This window comes from Suricata suricatta, chromosome 7 (assembly GCF_006229205.1).
Source record: "Suricata suricatta isolate VVHF042 chromosome 7, meerkat_22Aug2017_6uvM2_HiC, whole genome shotgun sequence".
NCBI classification, from domain to species: Eukaryota; Metazoa; Chordata; class Mammalia; order Carnivora; family Herpestidae; genus Suricata; species Suricata suricatta.
Genome location: NC_043706.1, coordinates 67,003,168 through 67,018,905, shown reverse-complemented (window position 1 = coordinate 67,018,905; position 15,738 = coordinate 67,003,168). Strand labels below are relative to the sequence as shown.

General features: G+C 40.3%; 1 protein-coding gene across 1 annotated transcript in view; it reads right to left on the bottom strand.

The window, feature by feature from the left end:
- Positions 1-15,738, bottom strand: part of MEI4 (meiotic double-stranded break formation protein 4) — a 211,541-nt gene that overhangs the window by 153,607 nt on the left and 42,196 nt on the right. The gene's annotated exons all lie outside the window — the stretch shown is intronic.

Genomic DNA, 15,738 nt, shown 5'->3' with positions numbered 1-15,738 from the left:
AAAAATCTAAAGTAAGATGCTAAAATAAAGAAATATAGGGACACCTGGGTGGCCCAGCTCATTAAGTGTCTGACTTCAGCTCAGGTCATGATCTTGCAGTTTGTGAGTTTGAGCCCCGCATCAGGCTCTGCGCTGATAATTTTAAGCCTAGAGCCTGCTTCAGACTCTGGGTCTCCCCCTACTCTCTGTTCCTCCCCCACTCACTCTCTGTTTCTCTTACTTTCAAAAATAAATATTAAAAAAATTTAAAAAAAAGAAATATGTAGAGGCCAGGTCATAAAAGATCTTAAAAGACATATTAAGGACCTTAGAATTGATAAGTAGAGTGAGTGCAATTCAAACTTGAATTATGTAAGACCCCTTTGGAAAAACTACATACATATCTACACATATACATGATATACAAAAATAAGTATCTACAAGCAACTTCTATATGTATATGTACTTGTAATTATTTAGGCTTACCCATATCTGTATGGAAAGATAAACAGATGTATAGATAGAGCTCAATCTCATAGATCCTTGAAAGCATTTTGTAAACCTCTAGAATCTTCTGATGTTGGCTAAAAAATACTGCAGTTAAAGCTAACTTACTAATTTTAGGTCATTCTTTGACAGAGATGCCAGTATAAGCACTAATAAGGTCATCATCTGTAAAATGATTATCAGTAAAATATACACATGAAATTGAGAAATTCTCATTGAACATTCTAAAGGACATGCACATGTCTATGAAACCACGTTTGGAAAATACTGCTGTCAGCAAGGCAAGGAGGAATGGGACCCTAAATGGTGTAATGAAGGAAACTGAAATGATCTTATTTTTCATTTCACAGACCACTCACTCTATTGGCTATAGGAAGGGCAGATTTGAGGAGGACAAATGACACTGAAGAACCAGTAAAAAGGCACCTGTTTTAGTCCTAATTTCAGATGATGAAAAGAAATGAGCTAGGCAGTTGCTGTGGGTGAGAAAGGAAGGGACTGACCATGGAAATAAATACAAAACTTCAAAATAGAACCTAGGACCCAATGGATTGACTAGATATGCACAACGAAGTGGAAGTAGGAATAAATGCATCCTTTGTTTCTGACCCAGGTGGCCGGGTAGATGACGGTGGTACTAACTGAAATGGTAGAAGTACAGACCAAAAAACTGGCTAAGGCGAAATGAGGAGAGTTCAGGTTTGGTCTTGTAAACCATGAAGCAACTGGAGGAATCTAGACACGAGTCACCTGGAAATTGGCCACATGAGCCTATAGGTGGGGAACAGGTCTAGACTGAAAAATACATGTTAGGAGCCATCAGTGTGTAAGTGATATCTGCAATCATGAAAATGGTTATGACCACTTGGAGAGCATATGAGCAGCGACTAGAATACAAGACCAAGAAGAACCCTGAGGAGTATCAATATCTGAGGGCCGAGTAGAGAAAAAACACAATTATTAAAGAGACAGAGAAGGAACAATTAAAAAGGTACAAAAGGAACAAAAGTGAATGTGTTATGGGGATGCCTGGGTGGTTCAGTTGCTTGAGCGTCCAACTTTTGATTTCTGCTCATGTCATGATCTCAGGGTTTGTGGATTTGACGCCCGCATCTGTCAGGCTCTGTGCTGACAGTGAGGAGTCTGCTTGGGATTCCCTCTACCACTTGCACTCTCTCTCTCAAAAATAAACAAACATTAAAATGATTGTGTTATGAAAGTCAAGGAAAAAAGTTTCAAGGAGAATTACACACAGTAGAGAAGTACATAAGACAAAAAGCTGGAAGAAAATATGCTGGAATAACTCCTTAGAAAATCACAAGTGCTTGTATCCACAGAAGCATTGACCAGTCAGGGTAGCGGAGAGAGGCCAAAGTGCAATGGACTGGGCAAAAGATCCAAGAAGGCTAGCCGAGGCTTCTGAGGAGTTGAATCACGAGAGTATAAAATGAGAGAGTAATTGCTGGCAAATGTTGCATATCAAATTGGGAGAAACTCAAGCAATTAACAGACTAAGAAAAAAAGTAGCACAGAAGCAAGAGCCAGAGATATGAGAAAAAATTTAGAAGCCAGGTGGGGCGCGTGGGTGGCTCAGTTGGTTATGCCTTCGACTTCAGCTCAGGTCATGATATCATGGTGTGTGAGTCTGAGCCCCGCATCAGGGTCTCTGTTGACAGCTCGGAGCCTGGAGCCTGCTTCAGATCCTGTGTCTCCTCTCTCTACCCCTCCCCCACGCATGTGCGCGCACACTCTCTCTCTCGCTCTCTCTCTCTCACTCAAAAATAAATAAATAAACATAAAAAAAAAAGCCAGGTGGGGCCTGGTTCTGGAAAAGGGACGGGGAGAGACTGAGTTAAGGACCACAATGAATGGGTTGGGCTAAGTGACATAGAAGTTTTTTTTTTTCTTTGAGGTTGAAGGAAAGAGAATGAGAATGTATAAGGATGTGAAAGAGGAAAGAAAAAAAGAAGGGAAGGAGGGAAGGGGAAGTGAGAAAGAAAGAAAGCAAGGAAGGAAGAAAGAAAAGAAAAGGAAGAGAGAGGAAGGGGAGAAAGAGAGAGAGGGAGGGAGGGAGGGAGGGAGGGAGGGAGGAAGGAAGGAAGGAAGGAAGGAAGGAAGGAAGGAAGGAAGGAAGGAAGGAAGAAAAAAGAAGAGAAAAAAATGCCCTTAACACACAAGAAGTTAAAAGACATCTCACCTAATGGTCATCTTTTAAAGTTAGAGACAGGGAGAAACTCATTGAACAGGAAATCTACCGGATTTGGGGCACCTGGGTGGCTCAGTCGGTTAAGTGTCCAACTTCAGCTCAGGTCGTGATTTCAGGGTTAGTGGGTTCGAGCCCCGCATCGGCTCTTATGCTGACAGCTCAGAGCCTGGAGCCTGTCTCTTTGGATTCTGTGTCTCTCTCTCTCTCTGACCCTCCCCTGCTCACGCTGTCTCTCTTTCTCTCTCAAAAATAAAACATTAAAAAAAAAAAAAAAAGGAAATCTACCTGATGTGTTGTTCTTCCATCCTTCAACACAATTGGAAGGTGATGATGAAGTAAAATTAGAAGATCAGGCTTTAATTTAGACTTCATTCCATTAACAAGTGCCTACTATAACCACCATAAATGTGCAAATATGTGTTCATTAATTAGCACAACAGTATCCGTACTCCACGCTAAGGGGATAATGTGGTAAGTCCAAAAATGTGGCCGTAACCCAAACAGTAAACTATCAGCGAAACTTTTAACTACATGTAGCTATTTCTATACTAAAACAGGCACACAGCCTGCTCATTTTAAGCCAACAGCTTCTTTATCTTATGAGCAAGAATAAATACTTGAAATGACTTCTCACAAAAGTAAAAGTAAAGGGTGGGGATGACAGTAATTATTTAGGTAGATTATATTTTTCTGAAATTCAAAATGGTTCTTTACTAAGAAAGTGAAAACAGGTTTAAATATTTTACAAGCCTACTCAATTTTCCATCAAGGTAAACTGAACTTCATGGATGATGATTTCAGGGAAGACATAAAATGAATTCAATCAACAACTACACTGGTAAGCAAAACACTGTTTTCTTATTTCTGCTCTATACTCCATAGTGGTGCACCTTCATCTTTATTCCATAGCGGTGCCCGTTGATCTTTACTCCATAGCGGTGCACCTTCAGGCAAGTCACAACCACCCCATCTCATCTCCTTCGTGTGCTGATAGGTACACATTTGCAGGGAGTGATTCTACCCACGCATATGCTATGGGCACAGGAGTGCATACACTGACCATCATTCTTCCTGGCTGTTCATCAGGAAAGGCTGATGAGGGCAATCTCAGAGATGCCAATGCAGAAAACCTCAGAAAGGAATGTACTCTCAGTGCCCTAAAGAAATGCACAAACTCCTCAAGAGAGGGCCACAGTGACATTTTGTGCAATATGGACTTACAGTATTAAAGTCAGTTGGTCAAAATGAATAGAAGAATCTCATATTCACATTTCACTTTACAAAGCAGTTTCATGAAATAATTCAATTGTTGTTCCCAAAAACCCTCCAACATGTGTTATTATTATCCCTAATTTACCAATAAGGGAATGTAGGCTCAACTTGATTAAGAGGTCTAAGAAAAGCCACAGAGGAATAAGCAAAACCAATGACTCAGTTCCAAGTCCAATCACTTCTAACCACTGCAAAAAGGCCTGTGTGTGCTGACACCAGCTTCTTTACATACCCCTGTGTCTTTAAATGAGCTTTACATAACTCATGCTACTCAGAGGCTACTCATTTGCTTGGATGACTTTTCTCAGAATACATCTCGAAGGTTGACTAACAAAGCATTAGACCCAAAGGATAGAAGAAAAAATGAAGCCCTGCTGCTGCAAATTTCTGTAATTCCCATTTTTTTTTCATGAGGGAATAAGGTGAAGCAGAAGTCAAATAATGCTTCTCTCTTAATTTGTTATTAGGCTAAAGGGACAGAGGACTGTAATTTCTCTCCAAGTCATTTGATATGATCTAACCAACATTCGTCATTAGATTTAAAGAGATAATAAAGTACATGCACAAACATCCTGATCAAGCAGAGTCCCACACATATTAAGTACTCAGAAATATTATCCATTGTTATTAAATAATAGACACCAAGAATCTAAATTATGCTGAAGTGTGACATCAGATATAAAAGTACATAAAATAAGATACCAACTAAAACTACAGATCTTGTCTAAAATATCCTGTAGTCCCTCTCATATCCTGGACCTCACAGACTTTCAATTCCATTTCACTGGGCCCTTGTCTCTTTCATTTTCTTTCAGTTATTAAACTCCATCTTAATCCTGCTTACTATTTAAGAGTGGATCTCAAGCATGTTCAACCAAATAGAGCTGGTGCCCTCCTGCTACACAGCCTACTCCAGAAATGCCCACTCCTGAATCAAATGTATTTTCTACTGCCTCCCAAATTTTCACATCCATATTGATTCTTGCATCACTCATTAAGTTAGACCATAGAGGGGCGCCTGCATGGCTCAGTCAGTTAAGTATCTGACTCTTAGTTTCGGCTCAGGTCATGAGCTCATGATTCCTGAGTTCAAACCCTGCATCAGGCTCTGTACTCCTAGTGCAGAGGCTGCTTGGGATTCTTTTTGCCCCACCCCTGCTCCCATTCTCTCTCTGTCAAAATAAATAAAGTGAAACTTTTAAAAAATAAAATAAAATTAGACCCATAAAACTAACTTTTTGCCATCTTTTTCTGTACACCTTGAAAATCCCATGAATTTTCTATTTATAAAGCTGTACAGATTATCTTCATACACTGCACACATAAACATAAATTGTCTGTACCACATACGGCCAATCTCACCCAACAACAAGACTATTCCTCCTGCCATCAGGTCTAAATGAGGAATCACCCTTGACAACTCTCTTCTACCCTCTAAATACAGTGAAATGCCATGTTATGCTGATTCTACCTTCTGTACCTGTATTAGTCAGGACTCTCCAGAGAAATGGAACCAATCAGATTTATACACAAAAGGAAAGGGAGAAAAGAGATTTCTTATAAAGCATTGGCTCATGCAATTATGGAGGCTGAGAAATCCCAAGATTTGCAGTCAGCCAGCCAGAGACCTAGGAGACCAATGGTATTATAGTTCCAGTGCAACTACAAAGGCCTACAAAGGAGAGATGACAGCGTAAGTTCCAGTCTGAAAGCCAGCAGGCTCCAGCCTCAAGAAGAGTCGATGTTTCAGGTCAAGTTCAAAGGCAAGAAAGACCAATTCCCAGCTCAAAGGCAATGAGGAAGAAGGAATACACTTTTACTCAGCCTTTTTGTTCTATTCGTGAGTTCAACTGATTGGATGGAGTCCATCCACACTAGGGTAGGTGGTCTGCTTTACTCCGTCTACTCAAATGTTAAGCTCATCCAGAAACACTTGTTCAGACACATCCAGAGTAATATTTGAACAAATATCTGGGCACAAGGTGACCCAGTAAAGTTAACCATCATTACACAGATGAACCTGTCCCTCCCTGGTCCTCTCCCTGCTCTAGCTCACACCATCATCTCTCTCTCACTGATTACTGAAACCCCTTTGCCTGAGTGATCTACCTACCTCTGGTTCTGTCCTCCTCTAGGCCATATTCTGAACCTGACAGTCACCCTGCTTAAATACTAGTTTGATCACAGGACTGTCATCCTTGAAACCTTCCAAAGGCTTCCTTTACCAGATAGAATCCTTCAAGATTGGGGGCACCTGGGGTATCTCAGTCAGTTGAGCATCTGACTCTTGACTTTGGCTCAGGTTGTGGGATCAACACCATGAGTCTGCGTGTGTGTGTGTGTGTGTGTCTGTCTGTCTGTCTCTCTCTCTCTCTCTCTCTCTCTCCCCCTCTTTTCTCTGCCCCCCCCTCTCTCTGTCCCTCTCCCCTGCTCTCTTTCTCTCTCTCTCAAATTAAAAAAAAAAAAAGGATCCTCAGTTTGGCCCACAGAATCTTTTACTGTGTGGCCCCTGCTTACTTTTCCAGTCTTGACTCCATCCCCACTCTTATTTATAAATTTATTTATTTTATAAATAAAATTGAACCCTTACAGTTTACCAAAACACACCCTGCTAATTCATTCAACTATGCATTTCCACAAGTTGTTCCCACTACATGAGGTGGTCTTATGCTATAACCAGAGATGGACTAATTCTTCAAACCCTGATTCTAATCCTGTGAATCACTCCCTGCTCTGCCTGGAACAGACAAAACTCACTCCATATCTGGGCTATCAAGTACCCTTAAACATACTTCTATCACTGCACTCATCAACCTGTTCCACGTGTATAAGTGACCCCCTGTTGGAAGGGAGAGATTCCTGTCAGCAGACACAGAGTTTACTAATCTGAGAATTTCCATTGCTTGATGCCTGCCTTCCTACAGAGTTGGTGGTGTGAAGACTTATTTAATATATAAACAAAAAGATAAATCTAGTAGTAGCTCTTCAGATGCACTGAAATGTCATCACAGGCATATATAACTCGTCACTACCAACCAGGACTTCTTAGTATTAATAACAGTCACTCACATGTACTGATAAATTGAACTTAAAAGTAGTGTTTACGCCACCTGGTGGTCAAATAGAAAATGCTATTTTAAAGTACCACGCAATTCTGAAATGACGGTGTTTCACTTATGATTGAGCACTGGGTGTTACATGTAAGTGATGAATCACTAAATTCTACTCCTGAAACCAGTATTATACTATATGTTAACTAACTTGACTTTATGTAAAAATTTGGAAGAAAAAAACGAAAAACAACAAATTCCGTCTGCCTCTGGAAGGATGTATTTTGGCAGACTGCAAAGCATATTTGAGAAATGCTGACAAAAATAAGAGCTTACTGTTTGGTTTCAGCCCACTGTAGCAGCTGGCATCATAATTCCAGTTTTGAATGCACCGGGAGAGATGGCAATGTCAAATGCATGAAATGACAAGCTAATGGAATGATTTGGCTTAACAGAATTGTCTTCACTGCATTAGGCTCATGAAACAAAACAGTGTGTTTACGTGTCAGCTTGGTCCGGGGCTACTTGACAGTACACTGCTTCCCACATTCAATGCTCAGACCCTGAACATCCCTCTCTTCCAAGCAAGCCACCCTTTCAGCTTGCCAGTTAAACCTTCCTCATTGTTGTCTTTGGCTTTCTCTTCCTGTTCTAACTTTCTGGATGTGCCCACCTTTCCTAGAGCCTCAAAGAACTCTCGTAGGCAGATGATTCTCAAATTTCTATCTCTAATCCTACCCCCTCTCCCAAGCTCACGTCCCTAGATATCTCAATACGACTTCATCTCAGCACTTTAAAACACATATGCCCAAAATAAATCCATCCTTCACTTACACCAGTCCAATTCCCTGGTAAAGCTGCTACCATGCTGTCTCCAACATTTGAAACCTAAGGGTTTCATGACTTCAAGACTTCTTCCTTGATCCCCCCATATATGTTCCATGGACTAATAATATTGACTCCGCCTTGCTCTTCTGTTCCTTAAATTCACTAAGTTTGTTCCCCTCTTAGGGCCTCTGTAGTAAACATTCCCTCTGCTGGGATGCTCTTCCCCCACTGAACCCCAATTTTCTCAAGGCTGGCTCCTCTCTATCATTCAAAGGTCTGTAAAAATGTCACTTCTTCAGAGAAGCCTTAGGTGACACCCCAATCTAAAGAAGCAACCGGAGCAGTGTCTGTCACATCTCTCTGCTTTAATTCTCTAAATCTCACTTGCTACTGCCTGATCATTTCCTGCCAGTATAATCTGTCCCACCCACAAGAATGTACACTGCGTGACAGTCTCGGACTGTTTGATTTACCGCCATAACCCGCAGCCTGCAGTACTGACAGCTCAATAGATATTTACTCAGATCAATAAAAACCTTTTTTATATCACCTCTTGTTCCCCATTCCAAAATAATTACAAGTAAGACGTGGGCTAGGACTGTGATGTTGCTGTCTCCAGCTCCTCCCTCTTCCAAACAATTCTAAACAGGATGCCCAATTACTGTGCCCAAATAACCTATGCCTCACATCACCTAAATGTACCACTTTCAGAAAGCATACTTCTTGGCACATGCAAAGCACACACCCAATAAATGCTAGTTTTCCTTCTCTTTTCCTTCTGGAAAATCTCCAAAGGCTCCTTGCTGCCTACAGAACAAAGCATGTTTTCCACTGGCTGTCACACCTCTTCTTAATAGGCTCCAACCTAGTTTTTCATCTTATTTTCCAGAACACCTCTTCATGCTCTGTATGCCATAGTCAAATTAGACCATTTGCCAGCAGATTCCTGTGTCTGTGCTTTACACTGTTCCCTCCTGCCTGAAATACCCTCAGATCCACAGCTTTCTAAATCCTACCCATCCTTCAAAGTCAGCAACACCCTCAAGAAAGACTTTTACAAGTCCTATTCTCTAAGGCAAATATTCTCTCTTCTATACATTAGTATCTTTCTCTGGACTACAGGCTCATTGGGTATCATTAGTGATGTGATCTTGCTCCCAATAGACTGTGATCCTATGGGCAGGGCATAGACCTTATCTCTCTTCACATTCTCCACACTGTTTGTTTATTCTGAACAGTTACAGAATAAAAAGGGGCTAAATAAATGAACAACAGAATTTCTCTAACAGAAAAGAGTTTTTAGGACAAAATTAGAAGCTGATAAGAAAATCTAATTTCTTCTTGGATTCAGTCATTTGTGGGCAAAGATATGCAATAGAAGTAAAAAGCATAGTCCTAATTTCATTTTCTGACAAACAGGAAATACCATGGAGAGAGACAATGAACACATATATATAACAGCCCTACAGAGAAACATCAAACTCATGAAAATACAATCCTCTACCAAACGAACCAATGTAACCACCTGCATAGCTCCCATCCATCAGTGTGAGGATGTCATGACTGCCGTGCAGAATTGGTAGAAACAACACAATCACTAATATCAGCAATACACCACGTTCATTGGGCCCCCAATGCTGTGAATGCCCAATGACACAGCTCTCTACAATCTAGCCCTAATTACCTTTCCTGCTGAGATCACACACATCTCCAATCTCTCCTTGACCAAGTCTCTTTCCAAACAAATGTGCCTGAATCTATTTCTCACAAAGGCCTTGATGCCGCTGCTTTGATTTCAGCTCTTCACCATAGAGTTCCAACAGCTCGCATCTGTACCATTGAGATGTTACCTTCAAGCTGGCTCACCCTGCTAGATAACAGGTTGGCATTCATTTCCAGTGATGTGACCACTTCACTCTCTTTATAAAAAATCAGAAGCACTGAGATCTTTTACCCAGTACAATTTTTCCTGTATCACCATAAGACGAACATATTAAAATTAAGTTTTCCTAGGCACAATTAATCAGTGTTTCCAGGAGAGGGCTCCAGGAACTCGTAGTTTAAATAAACATCTCAAGGGAGTCTTACAATTGGGTAAGTCTCAAAGCACTACCTAGAGTTATGCACTCAGCCTGCTTCACGTGCTTCTTGCTGGGCTACAGTTCTCCTATTTGAGAGATCTTACACTGGCGGCTTTCAGCCTTACTTGCACGTTAAAGTGACTTTGGGAACACTTCAAAACTCTGATGCCAGGCCACCCATGCTAAGTACCATGCCAGAATTTCAGGGGTCGAACCCAGATGTCACTATTTTGTTAAAGCTCCCCAGGTGATTCCAGTGTGAGTAATCCACTATCCAGTAATCCACTATCTTAGATTAATTTATATTTGTTCTGCTTTCTCTGGATAGCAGAGACGCGGACTGTGGCCCATTCATTCATGCCATTGCCATTACCATCTTCATATCTCCCAGAAATATCCATTTCCTCTATATGTGTTCATGTTTAATCACATTTAATCTTTCAGAGTTCAGCTGGAATCCCACCCCCTTTTCAGGGTCATCTTTACCGCTTCATCTTCTCTTTTGCAAAAGCAGAGCCTCCTATATTCTAGCTGTCTCCTCCCCACCTATCTAAGCCAGCATCACGTCCCTTCCGGACCACTGCCTGGGACTCTTACCCAGCAGTCTGCTTCCCCTCCCACTTACATTCTCACACAGCTACCACAGCAAAAAGTTCAAAGCTCCTGCTTCATGGTCACCAAAGGACTCCCACCATGCTTGATGTGCTACCCACGGGAGCAAGCCCTGCGTCGTCAGCACTCCACTCCCGCCCTGTCTCGGGTCCCATCTCACTCGCTCTGCTCTCTCTCTGCTCACTAAACATGCAAGCTAGTTCCCGCTCCAGGCCACTGGGATGCTGCTGCTCCTTCAGCAGTCAGCTCAAAGGGCTCCTTCTCCTCTGGTCCCTCTGATCACCCAGGCTGTTAGCAGCCCCACCCCGTCCCCAGGCCCTCCACCACCCCAACCTGCTTTTTGCTCCCACAACTTTCAACACTCCCCACACTTCTCCTGCTTATCAGTTTACTTGCTATTGTCTGCCTGCTCCACAGGAGTATCAAGTCTCTTTCTTCATTCTTTTTCACCACCACCTCCAGAAATCACAGCTTTTGAGGAAAGGAATTGACTAATGAACAAATGACCATGAATAAATATAACCCAAAACAAAACTGTATACATCACATGTGGTTCTTCATGTGTGTCCATGTCAGGAGATCTTGCCTCTAACCAGATAATAAACTCACAATAAATAGCAAGTAAATGTCTTTTTTTTTTCCAACCTTGAAGGTCAAGACCTGTACTGAGCAAATATACATTTAAGTACTTACTTGTTGATTATTTTGGGATATTTTATAAGATCATGAATACTGGATTGAAAAAGATAAGTGGGTTTTTTAAACTGTCTCAGTTTCCTACAATCTTTTGGCCCGAAGGCATCCGCACCTACATGATAATGTTTACTGTATCACACCTGAACAAGCACCATACCAAGTCTCTCGTAATTCACCTTCCAATTTTTTCAGGTTTCAATTCCATTCTCTAAATTACATCTGTCTGATAAAGTTCCATCCAACTTGTAAACCCATGATTGTAGGCTTTGCCTGTATGTGGCCACTGAATTGCCTGGTACAGAGTCAAGCACATTTTTGTCTGACTGATGTACATCTGTGCAGATCAAGCAGAGAGAGATCTCAGTCAGGTGATGGTCCAAGCCTCAGCTGCCTCCCTAAAAATAAGGTCTTCCTCTGACTAGAACATTTTTTAAAGCCTGCCTTGTATAGGCCTGTGGTTATAGGCTTTGGTTTCAAGATTTTATTGTTATTATTATTGTTTATGTCTGACATATCAAACCAGTCCTTGAAATCTAGGCTTTGTTAAAAAGCTATCAAAAAGTTGAGGCACCTGGGTGGCTCTGTCGATTAAGCCTCTGACTTCGGCTCAGGTCATGATCTCAGGGTTTGTGGGTTCAAGCCCCACATGGGGCTCTGAGCTGTCAGAGCCTGCATCAGATTCTGTGTCTCCCTCTCTCTGCCCCTCCTCTGCTCATGAACATGAGACAGCACTCTCTCTCTCTCTCTGGAATAAATACAAACATTTAAAAAAGCTATCAAAAAGTTACTCTGCAAGACTAAAACCAATGTTTCATTCTAAAGCCTTACTGACAATCACAAATAATAAGGAAATTGCTTTCTATGAATCAGAGGAAAACAAAATTTAGGTAATCATAGTTACTTGTTAGTTATCACTTAATATATTTTATTTATACTCAATGTGGGACAATACTACGTTCCAACACTACTTTCTTATTTATTTCAGAATCAATAACAGTTCAGTCTGTCCCCAGGTAAATGCTAAACATACATCTTCAAATAATTTAGGCTTCCCTGAGCCTTAGGATACACACAACATTTATAAAATTCTCTTTAATCTTCAGTTCTGGTGACTAAAGATAATGTTTCTCCCAAGTGCTGAAGATTGTAATACAAGCCACACACCATCATCCCACTAGTGCCTTTCAAAGCCTTGATGTATTTACATATTATCTTCCCAGTGTGTTAGTGCTTCCCATAAAGTCTTTTGACCCAGGTAAGGAGATCCTGCTCCAAGACCCTCACTGACCCTCTGCAGGGCTCAGAAATCACACTGCTCTTCATACAGAGATGGCACTCCAAGGGGAATCTGGTAATGGATCTTGCAGGTACCAAAGAGAAATTATAAAATGTTGGTTCATTAAATGCACATTCCCTTTCTCTCACCAAATGGCAAAATATTTGATGACCTCATCATCAGCAATTTCTGTGATATGAATGTTGTAATAGCCTTATAAGAAAAACATAGTAAAAGTTCAGAAGTGAAAAGATTATTCCATTGTAGAACCACTTAAATGACCTTGTTCTCTAAAAACTCACAAGACTTGAAAATACTGAGTACACCCTTAGACTGATAAACAATCCAGAAATAGAAAAATACTATAATTGGCCAATTCTGAATCTAGGAATTAGATGCCTTTCATTTCACCACGGAATACAACACTTGATGAGTGACATAATATCTCCTCATATGCCTTAAGTAGTGAACTAATTATGAGCCTGTTGTGAAGTCCAAGAATCAGTCCCATGACACTGTTTGGGACATATGCATTTCCAGAGCTAACCTTCTTTTTTTAAAGTAGAATCTATCTGTCAGTAAATCCCCGAATGACAACTTTGTAAGAACATACGGATGTGGCCAAAAGTCATATACTTAATTCCATAGAGTCTGTTCTTTAGCATAAGGAGACAAAGCAAAAATATTCTTAATTCTGAAAAAAGAGGGATAGCCAGAGACAACTCAGTAATCAATTGTTGTACTGTCAATTGTGATTAAAATATATTCATATGAGTAGCAAAAAGGGGAGTTGAAAGTCAATTTTCTGAAGACACCACATTGCTAACCAAGCAGAGCTCATTTCCACTGATTTTTACTATTGTGACAGTCCTGAACGTAAAGTCCTTTCTCAGGGGTTCTGGGTTTCCTGACTTGTGAGGTTGAGTTATAAAGCAGCATAACACAGCTTTAGGATTATGTTCCATTCATCCATCACTCATTGTAAAACTCAGTGGCCTAGGAAATTCAATAAACTTGACCAAAGAGCAATATAATCTCTTAACATTAAAAATGAAATTAAGACACTTTCTTTTCAGGAAGAAAATAAACTGAATGAAATACATTCTGCCTCGCCAGAATGGATGATTCTACAGAACATATGCTGCATTCAGTGCTACAATATAAAGGCACTGGAATGAGAGCGGAGAGGACTCACATGGTAAATAACTCTACTACATGGCAAAAGGTATTACCATCAAGCTGAGGTACCGAAGTAGAGGGTATTTGGAGTAGAAACACAAAGGTATTAGTTCAAACTGGGGGAAAATCTGAAAGATTCCATAGAGGACGAGTGTCAAGGGATCACAGTGCTTTCATTAGGGAGGCCTTTCATACCAGGAAGGTGCATGGACAAGGGTACAGAGGCAGAAGCCTGAGCAATGGCTCAGAAAAGGTGTGGCTGGAGCAGAGGGAAAGCAGAGGTTTCCAAAAGTAGGATATGGGGCTGGGAAAAGATTCCAGATTCACTATGGCAAAGAACTTGAATGTAACCTTCTCCTAGACAACAGAAAACTATCCAGTGCTTAAAACATGATCTTAACTATCTTAAAAAAAATTGCAGAGGCAAAAAAAATTGTAACAAATAACCTATAGAAACCCCTTGAAACAGACAAGGAAGGAGTGATGACATTTTCCTGATAGAAAAATCACAAAGTCCATTGTGGAAGGAAGACACAGAAAATTATACAACTGAGAAATCAAAACAGAACAGCAATCAGATTAGAACATTTTGTAACAGTAAAGAATGAAAATCAAGTTCCATTAATGTATCTCTCAAAATAATTAAACACAGTAATAGCTGAATTCCTACAAAATTTTCTAAGTAATAGCTGAAAGAAATCAGACTGCCAGGCCTGAGGACCTTCCATGTTTGCTACTGGACTGGAACTGAGAACAGTTTTAGTACTGGAAAGAAATCTTACACACCCTTAAACCTTTGTTCTTTTCTTTCCTGCCAGTATAATCTGTTAAACCAGACAGATCCAGGTCTTTGAAAGGCAGATTTAAATAATAAAATTCTCATGTCCAAATTAAAAAAAAAATTAGGTTCTGCTGCTGCTAAGCAATCAATGACAATTCCTAGCAGACTATCAAGGCCAAAGGAGCAAGGAAACATATTTATTTTTCATCCTTGCGTCAGGAAGCTTGGTGCCAAGCATTCACCATTAACCTTGATTGCCCATCTTTATCCTTCTCATCATCATTCTCATTTTATATAGGAGAAGAGTGCATTTTGTGAGAGATCTGTGATTTGCCTAAAAGAACTCAGCTAATGTTGGTGGACCTGAGATTCAACCCAGATTCCTCTAACTCCAACCCTCTTGCTCTTCCCACTGAGCAATCTACCTCCAGAGTTTGCCCTCAGCAACCCTTCCCGCCATGAATATCACCCCCACTCCCTTGGTTGGATCTTTTTTCCTTCATTTGTGATTGTGCATTCTTAAAATGATCATTGAGTATCTTCCATATGCTTGACCTTGATGATGATCATTCATTAGTGCATTAAATTGTTTTATGTTAAGCATGGTGCTCTAAGCATCACTCTTTCCTTATTCAAACATGTATCAGTATGGATGTTACAATCACATCATTTCTATTTGCTTCTAAGATGCCTTCTGGTAAACAAATAAATCCATGATATTCATGCCATAAAAACTGCACCACTTCAAAATAAATGTAAAAAACTTTACGTAGTTGGAGAAAAAAGGGTATTTAGTACGGTACTATTTAAAAAATATTTTCTTAGTTTCTTAAGTAATTTTAATAGCTGAGAATTCTTGGTAAAGTTTTTAACACTGTCTTACAATGTAACAACTAAGGGGTGTGTTTTTGTGTGTGTATAAAACTAAGTGCCCTCTTACTTAAATATTTACTGGTGAATCACATAGTAGAAAACATCTCTGAGTCAATGGATATAGGATTTCTCAGAAATGTCTCAAAGTATTGCCAATACTTGTATGAGAAGCCACCTGTTACATCTGAGTGGACCTTTCTCTAGAGGCTTTTTGCCTCATCACAAGCTGCTGAGTATTACTACTCAAGGACTCTGAACACTACCAGGATAATGGCAATCACAGAAGGCGATCCATTTTACAAGGGTACCACAGACTGTTCAATAAACTACCAACTATAACAAACAATACTGAAGGAAGCACAGAGGTACAACTATTCACTAATTTTTTAAAAAGAAAT